Below are 24,768 nucleotides of genomic sequence, written 5' to 3' on the forward strand. Positions count from 1 at the left end.
GCATGTGTCTCTTTTAAGTAGAGCTTTGTCCGGATAGATGCCCAAGAGTGGGATTGCAGGGTCATATGGAAGTTCTATGTATAGATTTCTAAGGTATCTCCAAACTGTTCTCCATAGTGGCTGTACCAGTTTACATTCCCACCAACAGTGCAGGAGGGTTCCCTTTTCTCCACAGCCCCTCCAGCACTTGTTATTTGTGGATTTATTAATGATGGCCATTCTGACTGGTGTGAGGTGGTATCTCATGGTAGTTTTGATTTGCATTTCTCTTATAATCAGCGATGTTGAGCATTTTTTCATGTGTTTGTTGGCCATCTGTATATCTTCCTTGGAGAAATGTCTATTCAGGTCTTTTGCCCATTTTTCCATTGATTGATTGGTTTTTTTGCTGTTGAGATGTATAAGTTGCTTGTATATTCTAGAGATTAAGCCCTTGTCAGTTGCATCATTTGAAACTATTTTCTCCCATTCTGTAAGTTGTCTTTTTGTTTTCTTTTGGGTTTCCTTTGCTGTGCAAAAGCTTTTCAGTTTGATGAGGTCCCATGGGTTTATTTTTGCTCTAATTTCTATTGCTTTGGGAGACTGACCTGAGAAAATATTCATGATGTTGATGTCAGAGAGTGTTTTGCCTATGTTCTCTTCTAGGAGTGTGATGGTGTCCTGTCGTATATTTAAGTCTTTCAGCCATTTGGAGTTTATTTTTGTGCATGGTGTGAGGGTGTGTTCTAGTTTCATTGCTTTGCATACAGCTGTCCAGGTTTCCCAGCAATGCTTGCTGAATAGACTTTCCTTTTCCCATTTGATGTTCTTGCCTCCCTTGTCAAAGATTAATTGACCATAGGTGTCAGGGTTAATTTCCAGATTCTCTATTCTGTTCCATTGGTCTGTCTGTCTGTTTTGATACCAGTACCACACTGTTTTGATGACTGTGGCTTTGTAGTATTTCTTGATGTCTGGGAGAGTTATGCCTCCTGCTTGGTTTTTGTTTCTCAGGATTGCTTTGGCGATTCTGGGTCTTTTGTTGTTCCATATAAATGTTTGGATTGTTTGTTGTAGTTCTGTGAACAATGTCATGGGTAATTTGATAGGGATTGCATTGAATCTGTAGATTGCTTTGGGTAGGATGGCCATTTTCACAATATTGATTTTTCCAATCCAGGAACATGGAATATCTTTCCATTTTTTGACATCTTCTTTGATTTCTTTGATTAAGGTTTTATAGTTCTCGGCATATAGGTCCTTTACCTCTTTGGTTAGGTGTATTCCGAGGTATTTGATTTTGTGAGGTACAATTTTAAAAGGTATCGTATTTTTGTATTCCTTTTCTAATGCTTCATTGCTGGTATACAGAAATGCAACTGACTTCTGAATGTTAATCTTATATCCTGCCACTTTGCTGAATTTATTAATCAGTTCAAGGAGTTTTGGGGTTGAGTCCTTAGGGTTTTCTAGGTATAGAATCATGTCATCTGCATACAGTGACAGTTTGATCTCTTCTCTTCCTATACGGATGCCTTTGATTTCTTTTGTTTGTCTAATTGCTGTGGCTAAGACTTCCAAAACGATGTTGAAGAGCAGTGGTGAGAGTGGGCATCCCTGTCTTGTTCCAGATTTGAGTGAGAAGGCTTTCAGTTTTTCCCCATTGAGGATTATATTTGCTGTGGGTTTATCATAAATGGCTTTGATTATATTCAGGAATGTTCCCTCTATACCCACTTTGGCGAGGGTCTTGATCATGAATGGATGTTGAACTTTGTCAAATGCTTTTTCTGCATCTATTGAGATGATCATATGATTTTTGACTTTTTTTTTGTTAATGTGGTGTATGATGTTGATTGATTTGCGTATGTTGAACCATCCTTGTGAACCTGGGATGAACCCAACCTGGTCATGGTGTATAATTTTTTTGATATGTTGTTGGATTCGGTTGGCTAAGATTTTGTTGAGGAGTTTTGCATCTATATTCATCAATGATATTGGGCGATAGTTTTCTTTTTTGGTGGTATCTCTGCCTGGTTTTGGAATGAGGGTGATGGTGGCCTCATAGAATGTCTTTGGGAGTATTCCTTCTTCTTCAACCTTTTGAAAGAGTTTAAGGAGGATGGGCACCAATTCCTCTTTATATGTTTGATAGAATTCACCTGTGAAGCCATCTGGTCCTGGGCTTTTATTTGTAGGGAGTGATTTTATGACCTCTTCAATTTCATTTCTAGTGATCGGTCTGTTCAGTTGGTCTGTTTCTGCTTGATTCAGTTTTGGCAGGCTGTAAGATTCTAGAAAATTGTCCATTTCTTCCAGATTGTCAAACTTATTGCCATATAGTTGTTCATAGTATTCTCTTATGGTTTTTTGTATTTCTGCTGTATCCGTTGTGATTTCTCCTTTTTCATTTATAATTTTGGTGATTTGGGTTCTTTCTCTCCTCTTTTTAGTGAGTCTGGCCAGGGGTTTATCAATTTTGTTCACCTTTTCAAAGAACCAGCTCTTGGTTTTATTAATTTTCTCTATTGTTTTTTGAGTCTCTATTTTATTGATTTCTTCTTTGATCTTTACAATTTCCTTCCTTCTGCTGACTTTAGGACTTCTTTGTTCTTCTTTTTCTAATTCATTTAGGTGGAGGGTTAAGTTGTCAATTTGGGATCTTTCTTCTTTTTTGAGAAAGGCCTGGATTGCTATAAATTTCCCTCTGAGCACTGCTTTCGCAGCATCCCATAGATTTTGAGAGGTTGTGTCTTCATTATCATTTGTTTCAAGATAGTTTTTAATTTCCTTCTTGATTTCCTCATTGACCCATTGGTTTTTTAGTAGCATGTTGTTTAGTCTCCATGGAGTAGGTTTTTTCTCTTTCCTTTTCCCATGGTTGATTTCTAATTTCATGGCATTGTGGTCAGAGAAGACACTTGAGATAATTTCTATGCTCCTAAATTTATTGAGATTCGCTTTATGTCCCAATATGTGGTCGATTCTTGAGAATGTTCCATGAGCATTTGAGAAGAATGTGTATTCTGATTTTTTTGGATGTAGTGTCCTGAAGATATCAATTAAGTCTAACTTTTCTATTGTTTCCTTTAGGATCTCTGTTGCTTTATTGGTTTTCTGTCTAGAGGATCTGTCCATTGATGTGAGGGGGGTATTTAGGTCTCCTACTATGATTGTATTCTCATCAATATCTCCCTTTATGTCTGTTAATATTTGTTGTATGTATCTGGGTGCTCCTATGTTTGGGGCATATATGTTGATGATAGTAACATCCTCTCCTTGGATGGATCCCTTAATCATTAAATAGTGTCCTTCTTTGTCTTTCTTTATGTCTTTTGTTTTAAAGTCTATTTTGTCTGATATGAGCGTTGCAACTCCTGCTTTTCTGTCATGTCTATTGGCATGAAATACTTTTCCCCAGCCTTTCACTTTCAATCTATATGTATCTTTTGTCCTAAGGTGAGTTTCTTGTAGGCAGCATATTGAAGGTTTTTGCCGTTTTATCCACTCAGCCATTCTGTGTCTTTTGATTGGGGCATTCAGTCCATTGACATTTAAGGTGATAATTGATAGATGATTATTTATTGCCATTTGATCCTCATGTTCCAGTTGATTCTATGGTTCTCCATTCTTCTTTTTTTTTTTGGTTGGATGGTCTCCTGTTATTATCTGCTTGAGTGTATTTTTTTTTTTCATTTTTTGCAAATGCAATATTTGGTTTTGGCTTGTGGTTGCCCTGTTTTTTAAGTATGTTAACCCCTTCCCATAATTGTGTGTTTTAGCCTGATGGTCCTGTAAGTTCAAACACTTCATTATTATATTAAAATTAAGAAGAGAGACATACATACAAACAAAAAGGATTATTTACCTCCTAACATCCCTTGCCCACATTTTATGGTTTTGATGACTCTTTTATTTTTTTCTTTTTAATTTTATTTTGTTTGAAGCATGTTCATGATTAAATCTGTATGCTGGCTTATTTGAGTGACTGCTCTCTGATTGTATCTTCCTCAGTCCTAGTTCTTCCTCTTCTTCTTCTTCTTCTTTTTTTTTTTTTTCTTTTCTTTTTTCTTCCCTTTCCTTCCTTTCTTTTTGGTTTAGAGAAGCCCTTTCAATATTTCCTTTAACCTGGGTTTTGTGTTGCTGTATTCTTTAAGTTTTTGTTTGTTGGGAAAAATTATTATTTCCCCTTCTATTTTAAATGATATTCTTGCTGGATAGAGTATTCTAGGTTGCATATTTTTTCCTTTGAGCACTTTAAATATCTCTTGCCATTCCCTCCTGGCCTGTAGTGTTTCTGTAGAGAAATCAGCTGATATTCTTATGGGGGTTCCCTTGTAGGTAACATTCTGTTTTTCTCTTGCTGCCTTTAGGATCCTCTCTTTATCACTAACTTTTGCCATTTTTATTATGACGTGTCTTGGTGTGGGTCTGTTTGGGTTCAGTTTGTTTGGGGCCCTCTGTGCTTCTTGTATCTTGAATCCAGTATCCTTTAGATTTGGGAAGTTTCCAGCAATAATTTCTTCAAATATATTTTCCATTCCCTTATCTGTTTCTACTCCTTCTGGAATTCCTATTATGCGTAGATTGGCCCGTTTTATATTATCCCATAGGTCTCTTATATTGCTTTCCAGTTTTTTGATTCGGTTTTCTGTCTGTTGACCAGATTGAGTGATTTCCATTATTCTATCTTCCATATCACTGATTCATTCTTCTGCATTATTCATTCTGGTTTTTACTGCCCCTAGTTCAGTTTGCATCTCTGCAAATGAATGTTCTAGTTTTTCTTGGCTCCTCCTTATATTTTCTAGCTCCTTTCTGAGGGTATCTGCATTGCTGTTCATATCTTCTCTTAATTCCTTCAGTATTTTCACTATTTCTCTTTTGAACTCCAGGTCTGTCAGACTGCAGAGATCTGTTTCATTGTTGACTGTTTTAGGTGAGTTCTCCTGTTGGTTTGACTGGGGGTGGTTTCTCAGCTTCTTCATCTTGCTTGTTGTCTTCTTTCTCCTGAGGGAGTTGTACTCTCCGTTATCGGGTAGTGTTTGCCTTGTCACTGCCCTGGAATATTTCCTGAGGGCTGTCGTTGTTGGTCAATCTTTTTTTGAGGCAGTGTGGCTTTTCTGGAGTGTTGATGGGACTAACAGTGTTTCTTTGAAGCAAAGGAGGACTTCCTGAGGGCAGACAGGACTGGGAGGTCCACCCCACGATGGTAGCAGATTTCACTTGGTTCTCAGCACCCCCTGGGGTCTTGGGCGGGTAGCAGGGCCCTTGGAGACTCAAGAGGTTCCTCCCCAGGGCAGCCCGACTCAGAAAGACCGTCTGAGATCTTTTCCCGATTCGGCCAGGCTTGTTGCAGCTTTTCTGGGCTGCAGGGGGTCCTGCCTGGAGCTGGCAGTCCTATGCAGCTGGTCCACTAGGTCTCAGCACCCCTTGGGGTCTTGGGCGGGTAGCAGGGCCTTTGGAGACTCAAGAGGCTCCTCCCCAGAACAGCCCGACTCAGAAAGACCGTCTGAGATCTTTTCCCAAGTCGGCCAGGCTTGTTGCAGCTTTTCTGGGCTGCAGGGGGTCCTGCCTGGAGCTGGCAGTCCTATGCAGCTGGTCCACTAGGTCTCAGCACCCCCTGGGGTCTTGGGCGGGTAGCAGGGCCCTTGGAGGCTCAAGAGGCTCCTCCCCAGGGCAGCCCGATTCAGAAAGACCGTCTGAGATCTTTTCCCAATTCGGCCAGGCTTGTTGCAGCTTTTCTGGGCTGCAGGGGGTCCTGCCTGGAGCTGGCAGTCCTATGCAGCTGGTCCACTAGGTCTCAGCACCCCCTGGGGTCTTGGGCGGGTAGCAGGGCCCTTGGAGGCTCAAGAGGCTCCTCCCCAGGGCAGCCCGACTCAGAAAGACCGTCTGAGATCTTTTCCCGATTCGGCCAGGCTTGTTGCAGCTTTTCTGGGCTGCAGGGGGTCCTGCCTGGAGCTGGCAGTCCTATGCAGCTGGTCCACTAGGTCTCAGCACCCCCTGGGGTCTTGGGCGGGTAGCAGGGCCCTTGGAGACTCAAGAGGCTCCTCCCCAGGACAGCCCGACTCAGAAAGACCGTCTGAGATCTTTTCCCAAGTCGGCCAGGCTTGTTGCAGCTTTTCTGGGCTGCAGGGGGTCCTGCCTGGAGCTGGCAGTCCTATGCAGCTGGTCCACTAGGTCTTAGCACCCCCTGGGGTCTTGGGCGTGTAGCAAGGCCCTTGGAGACTCAAGAGGCTCCTCCCCGGGGGAGCCCGTCTCAGAAAAACCGTCGGAGAATTAGGTCGATCTATTCACGGCCTGGCTAGGCTTGTTCTAGCTTTTCTGGGCTGCAGGCCTTTTCTAGGGGGCTGGTGGTGTTTGGTGCTGCTCTGTGGAAGTGTAGCCCCTCCAAAGGGCAAGCAGGCCTGTGCAGGGAGAGCCCCTGCGGTGGTAGGCTTCAGGCAATTGTTGAGGCCAGCCCTCCTGGATGGCAGGCAGCCCCAGGTTCGGCGAGAGCGTAGGGGGTGGCGGGGGTGGGGGGAGGGAATGCACTGGGAAGCACAGCTTTCTGCTAGCTAGCGGGCCTGTAAGCTTGCTGTGGCGTGGGGGGTATTCTATGGGGACCCACCCCTTCTTCTCTCCCCTCCCCAGCACGGGCGCAGACCAGGCTCTTCTCCCAGGTTCCCTCTGAGGAGGCTTTCCACTTCCCCGCCCCTAGAGTATTGCTCCCTTCCCCTGCGACAGCTTTGTTTTCTAGTCTCCCAGGCAGTCTCTGCCCCGTCAAATGGTTTAGAGACCTCCCAAGCAGTTTCCGCTCTTCCCCGCCCCCCTAGCCCGGGGACTAATCTCTGGAGCCGAGGTCTCGGTGCCCAGCCCCCCCCCCCCCAGGCGTCCCCCGGCCCTTTCTTGGGGACTAACCTTCGGAGGCGAGGTCTCGGTGCCCAGCCCCAACCCAGGCGTCCCCCGGCCCCCTCTCGGGGACCAACCTTCAGAGGCGAGGTCTCGGTGCCCAGCCCCCACCCAGGCGTCCCCCGGCCCTTTCCCGGGGACTAACCTCTGGAGCCGAGGATTCGGTGCCCAGCCCCCACCCAGGCGTCTCAATTTTTGGTGACTGTGCCCGTAGTTCAGATGGTCCGTTGGGTTCTTGATCGTTTTTCCGTACTCCGACTTACTGCTACACTCTTCTCTGCATCTGGAGATTCCTCCGGTTCGTTTGATCTTTCCCCCGGTAGGAGACTTTCCAGGGTGCGGGATCCCTTTCTCCTCCGCAGTTGCCTTTCGGGAGTGCCCGTCCCGCTCGGATTCACCTTCTCTCACTCTCCTCTTTTCTCCCGTTCTGCCCAATAATGTCACGAACTTCTTGCCGTTATTGGAGTTTAGGTTCCTCTGCCAGCGATTGGTTGTTGTTCTGTGCGAGTCATTTCTTCTGTAGATGTGCTTTTTTTGTTGTGTTTGTGGGAGAGGGCGAGCGTGTCCCCCTACTCCTCCGCCATCTTGTCCTCTCCCTTTTTTTTTTTTTTTTTAGGGCCACTCCTTTGGCATACAGAAGTTCCAAGCTAGGGGTTGAATCAGAGTGGCAGCTGCGAGCCTACATCACAGCTACAGCAACGCAGCATCCGAACTGCATCTGCAACCTATACCACATCTCATGCAACGCCCGATCCTTAACCCACTGAGTGAGGCCGGGGATCCAACCTGCATCTTCATGGATACAAGTTGGATTCATTACCATTGAGTCACAGTTGGAACTTCCCACACATTCAGTTTCTGAATCAAGCCATTTCCCCACCGAGGATCAGGGACCACTGGTATGCAAGAAGGTTAGGCTTCTGTGTTGAGAATATCATGTTACCCTTGGCCTGCTGGGTCAATGCTTCTTCCCTGGTCTGTGTGCCATGTTCATGCATCCCTCTGCATGGCTACACAAAAAGTTAATAATGCTTTATAAAATAAAATTCTTATTTTGGGTTTAAGATGGCCTTGAGCATTGAATAAGAATCAGAGTAAACAATGTCAGCATGTTTCTTTTGAAAGTAGGCATTTAGCTCTGAAAGCAGTGTCTTGTTGGAAATCTAAAGAACAGTTTTTCAAGGACGGTCAGCTTAGGAAAAAATACCTACTTTAGGAAGCTCATGGGTTATACTTGGGCAACCATTCTTTACTTAAAGGCATGGGGACTTTTTATTTATGTTTTAAAAAGTCATATAAATAAACATAGAGCTCCTTTTTTCTTATTGGAATATAGTTGATTTATAATGTTTCAGGTGTATAGTAAAGTGATTTGGTTTACATATGTATGTGTAAGTTCTTTTTAAGATTCTTTTCCATTATAGGTTATTACAGGATATTGAGTAGAGTTCTTTGTGTTGTCGAGTAGGTCCTTTTTATTTATCTGTCTGTATACAGTAGTGCATATCCATTAATCCCCAATTCCTAATTTATCCCTCACTACCACTTACCCTTTGGTAAACATAAGTTTGTTTTATAGGTAGGACTCTTTTTCAAAAATTTTTTTTTCTTTTTATGGCTGCACCTGTGGCATATGGAAGTTCCCTGGCTTAGAACTTGAATCAGAGCTGCAGCCGCAGGCCTTTCACACAGCCAGATCCAAGTTGCCGCTGCAACCTACACTGCAGCTTGCAGCAATGTTGGATCTTTAACCCCCTGAGCGAGGCCAGGGATTGAACACGCATCCTCATTGAGACTATATCAGGTCCTTAACCCACTGAGCCACAATGGGAACTCATGTAGGACTCTTTTTAAAGCATTTTTTCCCCTTTTTTTCCTACTATATTTGTTTGATTACATTATTTTTGAAAATCATTTTATTGTGAACACCATGAAGTCTCTTCAGGAAATAATTCAGCAGCAATGATCAGATTTTTAAAAGTGCACAGGAAATGAAGATATTTGTTTACTAGATACCTTTAACCTTTCAGACTCATTTTATCAATATATCTTCACATGTCAAGGAACAAAGATCTACACCAGGAGCTCAACTAGGTAACCCTTCTTTCTGCCCTTTAATTCATTTCCAAATTGTCTTTGTGTCTTTGGGCTTAAAAGATCCTTAAAAGTCTAAGTAGAACTTATATGAAGGTGTTTCCTAGTAATATTTTTTTTTTGGTATGGTTGTTTTTAATTATTGTATCATACTTTTTTCCTAATTTTTCTTTTAAATTAACAAAGAATGGAGTTCCCGTTGTGTCGCAGTGGAAATGAATCCAGCTAGGAACCATGAGGTTGTAGGTTTGATCCCTGGCCTTGCTCAATGGGTTAAGGATCTGGTGTTGCTGTGAGCTGTGGTGTCAGTTGCTGACCAGGCTCAGATCTGGCGTTGCTGTGGCTGTGGTGTAGGCCAGCGGCTGTGGCTCCAATTAGACCCCTAGCCTGGAAACCTCCATGTGCCTGCCGTGGGTGTGGCCCTAAAAAGACAAAAGACAATAATAATAATAACAATAACTGATAGGCTTACCACTCAACAAATATTAGAAGTCTCCCTTTCCTTTTATCCTTTAACAATCTAGATATTGTGAATAGTTATAATAGTAGGCTGTATTCTAAATGCTGTCTACTTAGTAATTCAGAAATTTAGAGATGTTTGATTTTTCACTTTATTGTTGTGTATCCCTAGTATGTTTTGCAGCTACTTATTGTTTTCATTAAAAAAGAAAAAAAAAATGGATAAACTATCATAGGAAATTCTGACCTGGGACATTTAAAAGATATTTTAAAAATTTTAAGTGTTCAAATGCTAAGGCTATCATTTCATATTTCATATTGTGTAACTATTATATATTTGTTTACATCTGATAGGTGTCACCATGATCTCCCATCAGGATGTGCTATTTCGATGTAGTGTGGTTTCTCTGCCAACATGGATGTTACCTACTGTGGGGATCAGCTGTATGTTCAGCATTAATGTTCTCCTTCCTGCTGGTTTTAATTTATAATAAACAGGGGAAGAGGATAAAGATGTAATAGAAGCAATCTAAAGTGTGTAAATCGTGCTTTCTCCCCTTATGATCTTAATCTTCGTTTTTATTGCCTCATTTGGGGACAAGGTTCTATATACCCATGCTATTAGACCTAGGTTAGATCAGAGGCTCTGTTGGGTAAGAGAACTCTTTGACTCTCTGCTTTTGAGTCATCTGATGTTTTAAATTTGAGGCAATGAAAGAGTGTTAGCTCTTCCATTCTTATTTTAATATTCTCTCTTACCTTCTTCAACAGGAAGCTGTTTTAAGCGTTCATATTTTTGGTTAATAATGAAATAATCTTCATATCATGCTCTATCCAACAAAGATAATGACAGCAGGAATATGGAGGCAGCAATATGTAAATAGACTTTATTGCCTACAATCTACTTTAAAAAAAATAAACAAGCAAAGTAAGGTAAAATTATCAATCAAAAGGGTTATAGTTTGTTTTGTTTTTTGACTATGTGTGTCCAAGTTAGGTCAAAAGCAAATTCTTTTATTTTCTTTTTAATTTTTTTATTAAAGTATAGTTGATTTACAATGTAGTGCCAATTTCTACTGTGTAGTATCGTGACCCAGTCATACATACATATGCATTCTTTTTCTCATACTATCTTCTATTGTGTTCTATCCAAAGAGCTTGGATATAGTTCCTTGAGCTATAGAGTAGAACATTATTGCTTATCCATTCTAAATGTAATAGTTTGCATCCATCAACCCCAAACTCCCTCCCCATGTATCCCACTCCCGCTTTCTTCCTCCTTGGCAAACCCAAGTCTGTTCTCCATGTCTGTGAGTCTATTTCTGTTCTGTACATAAACAGAACACTTGTGCCATATTTTAGATTCTGCATATAAGTGATATGTTATTTGTCTTTCTCTCTCTGACTACTTAGTATTAGAATCTCTGGTTGCATCCATGTTGCTGCAAATGGTTTTATTTCATTCATTTTTATGACTGAGTAGTATTCCATTGTATATAAGTACTACATCTTAATCCATTCATCTGTCAATGGACAGATAAGTTATTTCTGTGTCTTGGCTATTGTGAATAGTGCTGTTCTGAACATACAGGCGGACGTATCTTTTTGAATTACAGTTTTAGTTTTGTCTGGATATATGCCCAGGAGTAGGCTTGCTGGATCATATGGTACTTTATATTTACAAACTGCTTTCAGTTAAACTTCCTTTTCTCTTTTAATACTGTTTTTCCCCCCAAATTAATGAGAGATCATATATATGTATAACTTCACCTTGCTATACACCTGAAACTAACACTACATTTTAAGTCAACTATACGCTGATAAAATTTTTAAAAATTAAGAGGAGATCATGGTAGAAATTTTGGAAAATGTACGTATTGGTTTAGAATATGAGTCTAGCTACTGTAACAAAATTCAAGTGTCTTCTTCCTAAGATCCTGCAAGGATTGCTTTTGATCATGTTGTGTTTATTTCTGAAGATAGAGGCGTGCAAGGTAGCCCTTTGTGTTTTCCTTCAATTTCCCGACTCTTTATGAATAGCGGAAGTTTGATGGTGACTGGTGTTTGTATTGTGTTGGAGCTGACGTGTTGCTTTCCTCATTTTAGAAAGGATCTGAGTGGCACAGCATAAGATGGTAAGATTTATTTTCGTAGGCGGCCATCTTATGTATAAGTGCCAAGTTTATATCAATGGCATTAACTTAGACTATATATACTTTTATGACCTGCATAGTATGTAATCACCATATTTCCATATTATTTTTCATTCTGGCAGAAATTATTTTAATGATTTCCTTCTAGTCCATGAAACTATCATACATCATTTTTCTACTTCCTCCTGCTCCCTTCCACCCATGGGGTCAGTGATTGGCTGAAATTGATGCTTAGATCGACCTGTAGCTTCTTGATGAGACAGCTCCCATTTGGATGAAGGCAGCTTTCAGAAAGCACAACTCTGAGCTGTTAGCAGCTGCCACACAGGAGCTGGAAGATGGGGATGAGGTGGGCACACACAACATCCCATGGATGACTCCTGTGCATTTCCTTCTGCGAGAATTGTATGTGCATGCTCTTTATGCATGCCCCTGCTTGTTAGTTAATTGTGAATTGTTGAACAAATAGTTATATATAATGTCTCTTATGTGTTTGATATCCTGAATATTCTTAAGAGATTTCTTTGGGTGAAATGCCAGTGATCCATTTACCAGAACTTCGTATATTCAGGAGAGGATCTCTTCATAATAAAGCCATGATTCCTTTATCTGTTATATTTGTAATAAATATCTTCCTAGTTTTCTGTTTTCTTTGTAATATTTATGATGGTTTTATTTTTATTATTATTATTATTTTTTGTCTTTTTGCCTTTTCTAGGGCCACTCCTGCGGCATATGGAGGTTCCCAGGCTAGGGGTCTAATCGGAGCTGTAGCCGCCTGCCTACACCACAGCCACAGCAATGCCAGATCTGAGCCGCGTCTGCAACCTACACCATGCTCATAGCAATGCCATGTCCTTAACCCACTGAGCAAGGCCAGGGATCGAACCCACAACCTCATGGTTCCAGCCGGAGTCGTTAACCACTGAGCCACGATGGGAACTCCTATGATGGTTTTAGACTGAAGTAATTATAAAGTCTTATATTGTTGAAATCAGTGGCTTTTTAAATACTTCTTATGTTTGTTTTATGTATGAAAAAACACTCCAGTGGTCTTTCAGGCTAGTATACACTCAGGTCCATATTTTTCATTTCTTATTTTAATATTTACCATTTTCATTTCAGTAGAAATTTATTTTGTATTTTTATAAGATTCTAATGACTGTATTCAGAAATCACCAGCCAGTTTTTACAGTGCTATTTATTAAGTATTTCTTACCTGTTCACGCATGACTTTATTAACCCTATATTCCAAAGGATCACACTTCAATATTTTATATTTGTGTGTGTGTGTATATATATATATATATAATATAGTTATACATATTATAATTATATTTATGTATACATATATTTGAATATATTATTAATACTGGCATATAATATATTTATGATAGCAAACTATTTGATATAACATGGGCATAAACATATATTTGTGTGTGTGTGTTATATATATATATATATATATATATATATAGCATAGCATATATATTTAGCATAACATAGTTGTAGGTGTCAGATGTTTGGTAATATAAAATTTGTGATTAGAATAAAGAAGAAGACAGGATGTCACCAGCTTTTTGATGAGAACTGCCACCCATAATACTTCATTCTGTCCCCAAGAGGCTTACTGGGTATGCAGGGGAGGGACAGAGAGCCAGATGGTGCCTGTGGTTCCATGTCGATGATTCCTACAGGGATGGAAAGCAATTACTCAGCACCGGTCCCCTGGGAAGCTGCCGACAAGGCAAGCATGTTCTCCGTATTCATCTCTACAAGGTGTAATAATTAAGCCAACAGAATCATCACATCTGCCGGATGGATATACAAAGAATCAGCATGGACTCTCTTGGCTTGTTCAGCACCTCAGCGTCACCTACACAGACTAGCAATTGCTCCAGGAATGGGTGGCATTTACATGTGACCATGAGCTTTGCCTCATTATGGCCTTAGAAAGCTAAACGTACACTGGGCAGTTAAAAACTTGTTTATGACTGGTGAAGCTTAAGCTTTGAGGGTTTAGGGGGCTTTTTACTAATGTCACCCTTATGAAAGATTTTAGATGTTTTCATTGAGAAGAGGACCAAGAGTGCTGGAGTTGGACATTTCGATGCATGTAGTTGGCAGCAGTTTATGAACTGCTTTATAAATTAGAGGATTTCTCTGTTTATAATGTAACTGTCAACCATGTGTCTCTCCATGACTCAGAAGAGTTGCCCATAAGTGGGACAGCAGGGGACCCTCCCAACCAGCACATCAGAAATTCTTGGCAGGTCTTGAAGTCTGGATTTTTCGACTGCGACTGCCCTTCCCTGTTCCTGAATTCCTATCTACAGGCTGGTGTGAACTGAAATGGGGCCTTTTGCTATCCTGCTCCCTCTCCTAGAAGGGCCTGGAGGTTGCAAGGAAATGAGAGAAAAGGGGATGCTCATCTAGAGTTGGGGCTCTGGCCCCGGAGTGTTGCAGGGAAAGACAGTTCTGGGGAGAAAAGAAGTTACTACTTTGTGTTGGGTTCCTTTGAAGCAAAACCAGAGAGTAGGGTTTTCCTGCAAGCAATGCATTAAGGGGATATGCTCAGGGGAAGGAGAGTAAGGGGATCAGAAGAGGGTAGGGCTGGAAGGAAATAAGAGGGCTCGGGGCCAGGGGTGGTCTTGTCCCAGCCTGGTCCCTCAGGAAGCTCTGGAGGAGGAATTGCCCAACATGGATTCCAGCCCATCATTGGCTACCAGCATCTTTCCCGACCCATGGTGGTGGGCAACCTTGGGGCCACCTCCGGCCAAGATTGAACTCCTCAGCCAAGGGCAAGTCTCCCCAGAAGAGTGCAGGTAGGAGCTGTTGGCCAGTACCCGCAGTCTCCTTGGAGTTGGGGTGCCAGCCCAGCGGAGGGGACCTGAGTGGGGCACCAAAGCACCAACTGCAGTTACTGACTTTACCTTCCTCTCCCAGGCCCATCAGTCACTCCATTACTCTGTGTATGTAGTCTTACCTCTTATTACTGGCAGGAAATATCTCCTATATCTGTGTGTTACTGCTCTTCCTTTTGTCTTTTCTCCACTAGATTTCCTAAGCCCCGTATTTTATCAACAGTCTCACACCAGCTTCTAAAACAGTGCCTGGTACTTAATAAGTACTCAGGACATAATTTGTTGAATACATGAATGGATGTGTAGGAGTGGGGTGAAGTAGGATGTCAAAGGGTCCACTGGTGACCATCAGACATCTGCATAGTGCCCAGCTATAGTGGACAAAGTCAATTCCCTGCCCAGATTGCCTCAGATGCCTGCTTCTTGGTCCTGGGTTTCCATCCCCCATCTTTTGTGTGCTTCACTTGTTAACACCTGCTCCCTTCAGTAGCCTTTGGGCTAATCTTCCAAGATGCCCAGGGGTATCTGGGCATTTCTTCATGGACATGTCTTCAGCCAGTGATTGCCTAGGGTATGATGAGGTATGTCCAGCTCCCTTGCTTCAAGGCTTGAAACACTAATATAATCTACACTCTGGAGTTCCCTTTAGGATCAGGGCTTTGCCTGAAATCGTAATTTGCTTGGCTTATTTCTATTACCTATCCTATTTTTACTGTCCTCTACCCCCCTATGTATTTCTCCTTTATGTCAGTAAATCATGTATGTACATGTAGGTATCTTCCTCTCAAGGGTCTCCTTTTAGGAAATCGGATCTGTGATGCCATCTAATAATAAGTCCATGAGAAAGACGTGAATCAAGTGACTATGAAAAATATGTAAAAGGATGGCTGTGGCTTGTGCCGTGAAAGAATGGTATTATAGAAGCACTTCATGATTCTTAGAGATCCCTGAAGACTTTCCTGGGGAAGTGTTTCATTAGCTGAGATAATAGTAGTGAAAATTGATTGGGCACTTCCAGCCTGTTGAGCTCTGCTCTGGCCTCTTGACCTGTGTTAGGTTGGTGCCTTGATGTGCACACACTCCTGAGGATCCTGTTAAAATGCTGACTCGGATCTAGTGGGTCTAACATAGAGTCTGGGGAACTGCGTTTTTATCCAGCTCCCCGATGTCTAGGCCCCTGGTCTCCATTGACGCTCAACTCATTCATCCTCATAACAGCTCTGTGATACAGATGCTATTATTATTTCCATTTTACAGATGAGGAAAGTGAGACACAGAGAAGTTTGTGTCTTCTGAAAATGGCACAGCTGCATAGAGTTGGGGATCAGGATTTGAACCCAGGCAGCCTGATCCCCAAAAATGTCATCTTAAAGGCTATAAATTTCCTCTGAAAGATGAAGATATGAATTGATCAGGCCAGTATGTGAAGACGTGAATCTCTGTGGCTGATCTCAAGATGCTTTGATACTATCTTAGGAAACTCAGAGTCCTTGAGTGTGTGTTGGCACAAAGAAAGACTTTTCCACCAGTTTTCACTGTTAGCCTACCAGGACTGGGAACCATTAGGCACTGAATTTTGACAGTATTTCCCAAGGGCTTAAAGGTAACTAATGAGTGAGTGCCAGTGCTTAATAGAGGTGGATGACAACAGTTATAAGTTCTCCAAGATCATTTGATTTGTCTGTTGCGATGTTTCAACAGTAATGCAGAATAGCAGGCAACAGGAGATTTATAACCTGATTCACTCCAATTGATTTCTTGGCTTCCTTGGGGTCTAATGAACTTTTCCTATGTATCCTACGGTGGTGCAGTAGGCTTCCTAAAAGCTGTTAGAAGGCAGCTGGATCACAGTTTATGAAAAATTGAGACCTGGCTTCTATTTGGTAGGTAAATAGAAATTGATTTTACTCTTGCAGTGTAGATGTAAAGGAAAAAAATTGACTCCAACGTTCAACAGAGCACCCTGGATTACCCTGTCTTGGTTTGAGATCCCCCAGGAGGAGATTCTGAGACAAGGATTTCTGTGCAAGCAGCTTTCTGGAAGGCAGTGCCAGAAAATGCCCAGAAGGAAATGGGAGGAGAGACAGGGAGAGAAGAGGCTGTAAAACTAACATTGGGTGCCTTGTCAAACTCCATCTCCAGGCTACTCTGGGAGACAGGTGGATCTTCCACTTCCGAGTAATTCCAAACAAGACACAAGCCAACTGGGATATTTATTCAACCTTCCCACTAGTCATGGGCAGAGGACTTCTCTCTGGGGGAAAAAGCACAAACTCCCAGCACTTCTGGGCATAGGCCTGCATGCTAAGGCAGCCAGAAAAAAAAAATGCTCAAGGTGTAAATGCATTTGCACTTGGAGCCACAGGGTTGGGCCTGCATGGAAAGAGTCAACGCCAAGGGCATGTAGTCAGGGCACCTACAACATCTGTTACAATGTTTGTATATCAATTGTGTTGTTTTGTTCTTTTGAGCACCAGCAAGTCCCCACCCCGACTCCCAGTTCCCAGCCTCTTGCACCCAACCTTGCATGGGGGCCTGTGCTCTAGACTACCTGTGCCATTGACTTGAGGCATTTAACTAGGTGGTTGCTTCTCTTCTATTTTATAATACAACACTGCATCCCCATCTAGAAGAAGGGAAATGAAACTACAGTCATCGATGAGATTATGCAGACAATAAAGTACTTTGGGATCGTTTTCATCAGTTTATTCAGAAAGCCATCATGATGGGGACCTGACCTTTAGTGGACTCTTGGTAACAGTGTTTTGAAGGAAACAAAAAAGAATTCCTAGCCAAACTGAAAATTGAATAGAGGCTTCTGTGTTGCAATAATTTTTAATGGGTTTAAAAATTAATCTTGACAATGCAACATTTATGTTTAGCATTGTCAAAGGAGAACAGAACAACAAAGTGCATTCCAGGCCAAGGATAAATACATTTGGCTCCTTCCCAGGGTCTTCTGCCTCTCCGGTGTCATCCCCTAGGTCTTCTGGCGGGCACCCCCAGCCTGTCTTGCCACCTCTCAGACCCAGCTGACATCTGCCCACCTGTGTGCCTTCATCCTACCTATAGGCAGGAAGACAAAACAGAAAGAGTGAGGGAGTTCCTGTTGTGGCTCAGTGGGTTAAGAACCTAACTAGTATCCACAAGGACGAGGGTTCAATCCCTGGCCTTGCTCAGAGGGTTAAGGATCCTGCATTGCCACAAGGTGTGGCATAAGTTGCAGATGCAGCCTGGATTCAGCATTGCTGTGGCTGTGGTGTAGGCCTGCAGCTGCAGCTCTCCAATTCAAAACCTAGCCTGGGAACTTCCATGTGCCATAGGTGCAGCCCTAGAAACAAACAAATAAATAGATAAATATTAAAAAGAAAAACAAACCCAAAACAGAAAGAGTGAGATCATTGACTCCAGACTCAAATTGAAGAAAGGCTTTCTTCCCCGGCTCTACTGTCCCTCCTGTGAAGCTACTCAGAGAGGCCCAGGAACTTCTATTCATTAACTTATAGGCCTCAACTGTCTCCTTAAGAATAATGTGGTTTATAGGCCCTGGCAAACAGGGGAATAGTTCACAACACATCTCTCATTTACTCTTGATATTTGGAAACGTCTGTCCATTTTTGTGTGCTTCATTATGTAAATCAATAACACATTTTCATTTTATTTTAATTAATAAAGTGTAGTGTTCATCAAAATTCCAGAGAGTATCCTAAGCATTTAGCAGATGAACCTCATTTCATCTTCATCACTTCGCCGTGCAGTAGGCCTGTTTTCAGCCCCATTTTACAGCCATGGAAATTAAAGCATGAGAGGTTAGCATGGCAGTATTCTCATGAAAACAGCATTAAGACTGATGACATGTGTATATTAACTAATTTTGACTCCTAGGTTAATCCTTCAGCCCCTTTCTGCTCCCACTCTATATGGCTTTAGGAAATTTTTTTTTCAAAACTTATTAGAGAGTTTTTCTATGTTCTCTCTGGGTTATTGTAAGAAAACCATTGCCCTGGTTTTGTTATAATAAAGGATGGTTGTAAAAGCAGTCCATAGGGGAGAAAATGCCACCAAGTCAAAATTACCCTTGAAAATGCTTCTAAATATCTCCAAGGCACTTCTGCATGACTTTATGTGTACAGCTCTCTGTGGTGATTCTAAGGATGCTGAAGTTCTAGAATAACAGAACTTGGCTAAAGAAAGGAACAAAAAGTCTAGATAGATGTTTGAGCTTTTAAATCAGCAGCTTTTAAGATAACGATCAAATCCCTACATATAAATGAGAGTCAGATGAACGAATAAAAAAAGATTTTGCTTGTCTGACAAGTTGATTCCTTTCTATTTTCACATCAAGTTTCTAAAATCTTACTACTTGGTAATTGGTTTGTCACCTTTGAGAATGTGAATTCAAGCACAATTGTACTTTAAAGGAAGTAGAGTCTAATGGTTAAGAAAAGGATTTCAAGGAGCAGAGGGCCTGAGTTTTTGAGTCTCATGCTCTTCTTAGATATTTAACACTGACAAATTACATAAAGTATTTGTTTTTTTAATTTTTAATTTTTATTTTCTAATTAAAGTGTCGTTGACTTGCAATGTACTAATTTCTGTGGTACAGCAAAGTGGTTAATTATATACATGTATACATTCTTCTTTTTAACTATTCTTTTCTGTTATGGTTTATCCTAGGAGATTGGATATAGTTCCCTGTGCTGTACAATAGGACCTTGCAGTCTACCCATTCTAAATATAGTAGTTTGCATCTACTACCCTCAAACTCCCAGGCCATACCTCTCCCTTGCCCTCCTCCTTGGTAATGACAGATCTGTTCTCCTTGTCCATGGGTCTGTTTCTGTTTTGTAGATTCGTTCCTTTGTGCCATATTTTGGATTCCACATATAATTGATGTCATATGGTATTTGTCTTTCTCTTTCTGACTTACTTCACTTAGTATGATAATCTCTAGTTGCATCCATGTTGCTGCAAAATGGCATTATTTCATTTTTTGAAAAAGTAGTTGAACCCCAGCTTCCTCATCTGTAAAATGGGCACATAATCTGTGCTTACCTTATAGTATTAATGTCCAGGAAGGGTGCCTGGATCTTAGTAAGGATGCTCTGAATGCTAGATGCTATTATTACTCTAGAGTCAGAGGGTAATTTTAAGTATATGTGATGAGATTAAATATTTTGTATTATCCTGTATCATAATATTAGTACTATGATGAATAGACTTAACAAGCTCTGGTTTCCATTACTTGCAAGCTTGTGACCTAATCAAGATACTCAACCTCCCAATGGCTCATTTTCTGCAACTTCAAAATTAGGTTATTAATACTAACCTAATTAATATATGCAAAACATATTAATTAATATATGCAGAGCTTCTAGGGCAGTGTCTGGAATTTTTGTTGTTGTTATCACCACTCAATACCAGAACCTAGCCCAGAGTAGATGCTTGATAAATATTTGATGGTAAAATGGGTGGATGGATGATTAGTAGCCTCAGTAGAGAACTTTTACATTAAGTATCATCATTTGGTTGATACTGTAGTTCCCAGAACATATTATTTGGTCTTAGCATGAATTGAATTCATATGTGGTCCCATTCATTAATAAAGTTACTACCACTGATCTCATCAGAAAAGTCTGTAAGTATTAAGAAGCTGTCAAGCTCAAGTTTTCCAAAATAATGATTTTTGCTTAGAAGCTTGAATTGGATCACTGGCAACAAATACATTCAGTTATTGACAGGCTCACTTCATTCATTTTTAAGAAAATATCTGCTATGTACCCAAGTCTAAATAATCCTGATTTATCTGTCAGGCATTTTTTCAAGTGAAAAAGAACTTTATATGGGAAGAATGTCTTCCAAAACTCAAACAATCCTCTAAGTGCTTCAGTTTACTGCAGGAGTAATACTTCTGTATACTTCCTGCTTTGCCACACAAAATATTTTTTAAAACATACTTTTAAGACTCAAGTTGTTATAAAGTAAATAATTGTTGCTGCTTCAGGAAGGATATGTTTTCTAAGAGCATGTAAAAGTGAAGAATCTGATGATTTCTGGTCCTTGAGAAGTCTGGTGCCATCATCTCGATTCATCTGGGGGCACCAGCACTTTTGTACGAAGTGCTTTTGCGTGAAGTGTGAATGTCAACATAGTGGAAAAAAAAGAAAAATCTCTTAGGGTCATTATGAAATCCTTTTGACCTCAGGGATGCTCTGCAAGGGTGTTAGGAAAATTCAGTGGTCTGTGGACCATGCTTTAAGAATTACTGAGCTATAGACATATTCAGAGGGTAAAACTGGCAGGGCTTTTTTTTTTTCCTATTTTTAAAAAAGTTTTAATAAAGAATAGGTGCTTCACAATATTGTAGTCATTTCTACTGTATAACAAAGTGATTCAGTTATACATGTGCACACATCCACTCTCAGATTTTTTTCCCACATAGAGTATCACAGAATATTAGGTAGAGTTCTCTGCTGTATAGCAGGTCCCCATTGGCCAGTCATTCCATATAGCTCAGTATGCAAATTTTTAATGAATGATGGTGTGACAGGTATAGCAAAGCCAAGGATGATTTAGTGGTCCATTCTAAGAATGAAGGTGGGCACAGATGCCACTGAAGAGAAGGCAGAGACTAGAAGAAGAGCAGGTTTGGGTGGAAAAGATTATTTCCATTTTGGGGCATAAGGTGGTTAGAAGTTATCCTTTTTGAGCTGTTCCTCTTAAGACATCTTGTGCAATTCTTTATTCCTAAAAGATTTATAGAGCACCCACTGGTGCTGGGGACAATAAGAAAATGTTTCATTCCAAACTTCTTTTGTGCAAGAGTCATTTTCTTAGTGAAACTGTAAGCTTCCTTAGAGAATGACCTAAATTATATATTTAGGAAAAAAAAAAACTTTATGACCCGATCATAGTGCAAGGCAATGACAAGGGATCCCAGTTTGCCAAACTCAACATTCTGCTCTGTGTCCTCCTACAATGACATACTGTTTTCCTCCTTGCTTTCTCCCTGGTCAGGCTAATAATCAGGGGAGTGCACATATCACACATAATGGTGTCTACTCATTGGGGCAAATGTAGAGGGGGGACGAGACCAAGGGTTGAAGATGGTTGAGGATGGTGTGCGTTATCAAGCCTGCTTGTAGACTTCCTGTTGGAAAATGAGATCTGTACTGCCTTTAGGAAAACAGCATTGTGTGAATTGAACATGACATTCCCTACAATCCAGAAAATCCGCTAGGGATAGACCTTACCAAAAATCTGGCACAGGTGTACTAAGATAACCTACAAGAAAATGGATAATAGCAGGTTCATGATATCAAAAGAAAAAAAAAGATGGGGGTAGTAGCAATCTACTGGAGACTAGTGATATATTTCTACATTAGAATACTATACTACAGTGAAAAGGAAGGAGCGCCTAAATGCAGTCATATCTGGAAATTTGATTTTTTTCTTTTTTTTTCTTTTTTTTTTTTATTATTATTTTCCCACTGTACAGCAAGGGGGTCAGGTCATCCTTAGATGTATACATTGCAGTTACAGTTTTTTCCCCCACCCTTTCTTCTGTTGCGACGTGAGTATCTAGACATAGTTCTCAATGCTATTCAGCAGGATCTCCTTATAAATCTATTCTAGGTTGTGTCTGATAAGCCCAAGCTCCCGATCCCTCCCACTCCCTCCCCCTCCCATCAGGCAACCACAAGTCTCTTCTCCAAGTCCATGATTTTCTTTTCTGAGGAGATGTTCATCCGCGCTGGATATTAGATTCCAGTTATAAGTGATATCATATGGTATTTGTCTTTGTCTTTCTGGCTCATTTCACTCAGTATGAGATTCTCTAGTTCCATCCATGTTGCTGCAAATGGCATTATGTCATCCTTTTTTATGGCTGAGTAGTATTCCATTGTGTATATATACCACATCTTCCGAATCCAATCATCTGTCGATGGACATTTGGGATGTTTCCATGTCCTGGCTATTGTGAATAGGGCTGCAATGAACATGCGGGTGCATGTGTCTCTTTTAAGTAGAGCTTTGTCCGGATAGATGCCCAAGAGTGGGATTGCAGGGTCATATGGAAGTTCTATGTATAGATTTCTAAGGTATCTCCAAACTGTTCTCCATAGTGGCTGTACCAGTTTACATTCCCACCAGCAGTGCAGGAGGGTTCCCTTTTCTCCACAGCCCCTCCAGCACTTGTTATTTGTGGATTTATTAATGATGGCCATTCTGACTGGTGTGAGGTGGTATCTCATGGTAGTTCTGATTTGCATTTCTCTTATAATCAGCGATGTTGAGCATTTTTTCATGTGTTTGTTGGCCATCTGTATATCTTCCTTATGGAAATTTTAAAAACACAAACATGAAAGGAAAAAAAAAAAAAGACTTTAGAAAACCACATATTGTGGGATGCACTTTTTATAAGGTTGAAAATAAACACAACTTAAATGTGTTATTTATGAATATTCCTCTTTGATATAGAAATAACACAGGCCTGCAATCAACCCAGAATTTTAAGGAAATGCTTTCTTTTGGCAGGTGTGTAGGCAGAAAAATGTGATATGGGAGGAAAATATAGGTCACAAAATGGTATTGGTAATCTTCTATGTTTTAAATTAGGAAGGTGGGTAAATGGGTGTTTATTTTATTGTAAATGTATTATTGGGTTTTTTTCCCACTGTACAGCATAGGGACCCAGTTACATATACATGTCTACATAATTTTTTCTCCCATTGTTGTGCTGCGAAGTAATTATCTAGACATAATTCTCAGTGCTACACAGCAGGATCTCATTGTAAATCCATTCCAAGAGCAATAGTTTGTATCCATTAACCCCAAGCTCCCAATCCCTCCCACTCCCTTCCCCTCCCCCTGGGCAACCACAAGTCTATTCTCCAAGTCCATGATTTTCTTTTCTGTGGAAAGGTTCATTTGTGCTGTATATTAGATACCAGATATGAGTGATATCATATGGTATTTGTTTTTTTCTTTCTGACTTATTTTATTTCACTCAGAATGAGAGTCTCTAATTCCATCCATGTTGCTGCAAATGGCATTATGTCATTCTTTTTTATGGCTGAGTAGTATTCCATTGTGTATATATACATCTTTCTAATCTAATCATCTGTCGATGGACATTTGGGTTGTTTCCATGTCTTGGCTATTGTGAGTAGAGCTGCAATGAACATGCAGGTGCATGTGTATTTTTTAAGGAAAGTTTTTTTCCAGATATATGCCCAGGAGTGGGATTGCTGGATTATATGGTAGTTCTATGTATAGATTTCTAAGGTATCTCCACACTGTTCTCCATAGTGGCTGTATCAACTTACATTCCCACCAACAGTGCAGGAGCATTCCCTTTTCTCCACACCCTCTCCAGCATCTGTTATTTGTGGACTTATTAATAATGGCCATTCTGACAGGTGTGAGGTGGTATCTCATGGTAGTTTTGATTTGCATTTCTCTACTAATCAGGGATGTTGAGCATTTTTTCATGTGTTTGCTGGCCATCTGTAAATCTTCCTTGGAGAAATGTCTATTCAGATCTTTTGCCCATTTTTCATTGGGTTGTTGGCTTTTTTGCTGTTGAGTTGTGTAAGTTGCTTCTATATTATAGAGATTAAGCCTTTGTCCGTTGCATCATTTGAAACTATTTTCTCCCATTGTGTAAATTGTCTTTTTGTTTTCTTTTTGGTTTCCTTTGCTGTGCAAAAGCTTGTCAGTTTGATTAGGTCCCACTGGTTTATTTTTGCTTTTATTTCTGTTGCTTAGGGGGACTGACCCGAGAAAATATTCATGATGTTGAGGTCAGAGAATGTTTTGCCTCTGTTCTCTTCCAGGAGTTTGATGGTGTCTTGTCTTATATTTAAGTCTTTCAGCCATTTGGAGTTTATTTTTGTGCATGGTGTAAGGGTGTGATCTAGTTTCATTGATTTGCATGTAACTGTCTAGGTTTCTCAGCAATTCTTGCTGAATAGACTTTCTTTTTCCCATTTTATGTTCTTGCCTCCTTTGTCAAAGATTACTTGACCATAGGTGTCAGGGTTTATTTCTGGGTGCTCTATTTTGTTCCATTGGTCTGTCTGTCTGTTTTGGTAGCAATACCACACTGTTTTGATAACTGTGGCTTTGTAATATTGCTTGAAGTCTGGAAGAATTTTGCCTCCTGCTTGGTTTTTGTTTCTCAGGATTGCTTTGGTGATTCTGGGTCTTTTGTGGTTCCATATAAATTTTTGGATTGTTTGTTCTGGTTCTGTGAAAAATGTTATGGGTAATTAGATAGGGATGGCATTGACTCTGTAGATTGCTTTGGGTAGTATGGCCATTTT

At 40.7% G+C, this 24,768-nt stretch overlaps 1 protein-coding gene and 1 long non-coding RNA gene across 4 annotated transcripts in view; both read left to right on the plus strand.

Moving 5' to 3' along the window:
• PLCB1 (phospholipase C beta 1) overlaps positions 1 to 24,768 on the plus strand; it is a 746,923-nt gene that overhangs the window by 156,456 nt on the left and 565,699 nt on the right. The gene's annotated exons all lie outside the window — the stretch shown is intronic.
• Positions 13,201 to 21,883, plus strand: LOC146395181 (uncharacterized). Its single transcript, XR_014831905.1, has 2 exons — positions 13,201 to 20,544; positions 20,618 to 21,883. It is a non-coding gene; the product is annotated as an uncharacterized LOC146395181 (long non-coding RNA).

The sequence above is a fragment of the Sus scrofa genome, chromosome 17 (assembly GCF_054392235.1).
Source record: "Sus scrofa isolate SSC_HxYL_T2T_F1_AM1 chromosome 17, Sscrofa_HxYL_maternal_Yorkshire_Landrace_v2.0, whole genome shotgun sequence".
Taxonomy (NCBI): domain Eukaryota; kingdom Metazoa; phylum Chordata; class Mammalia; order Artiodactyla; family Suidae; genus Sus; species Sus scrofa.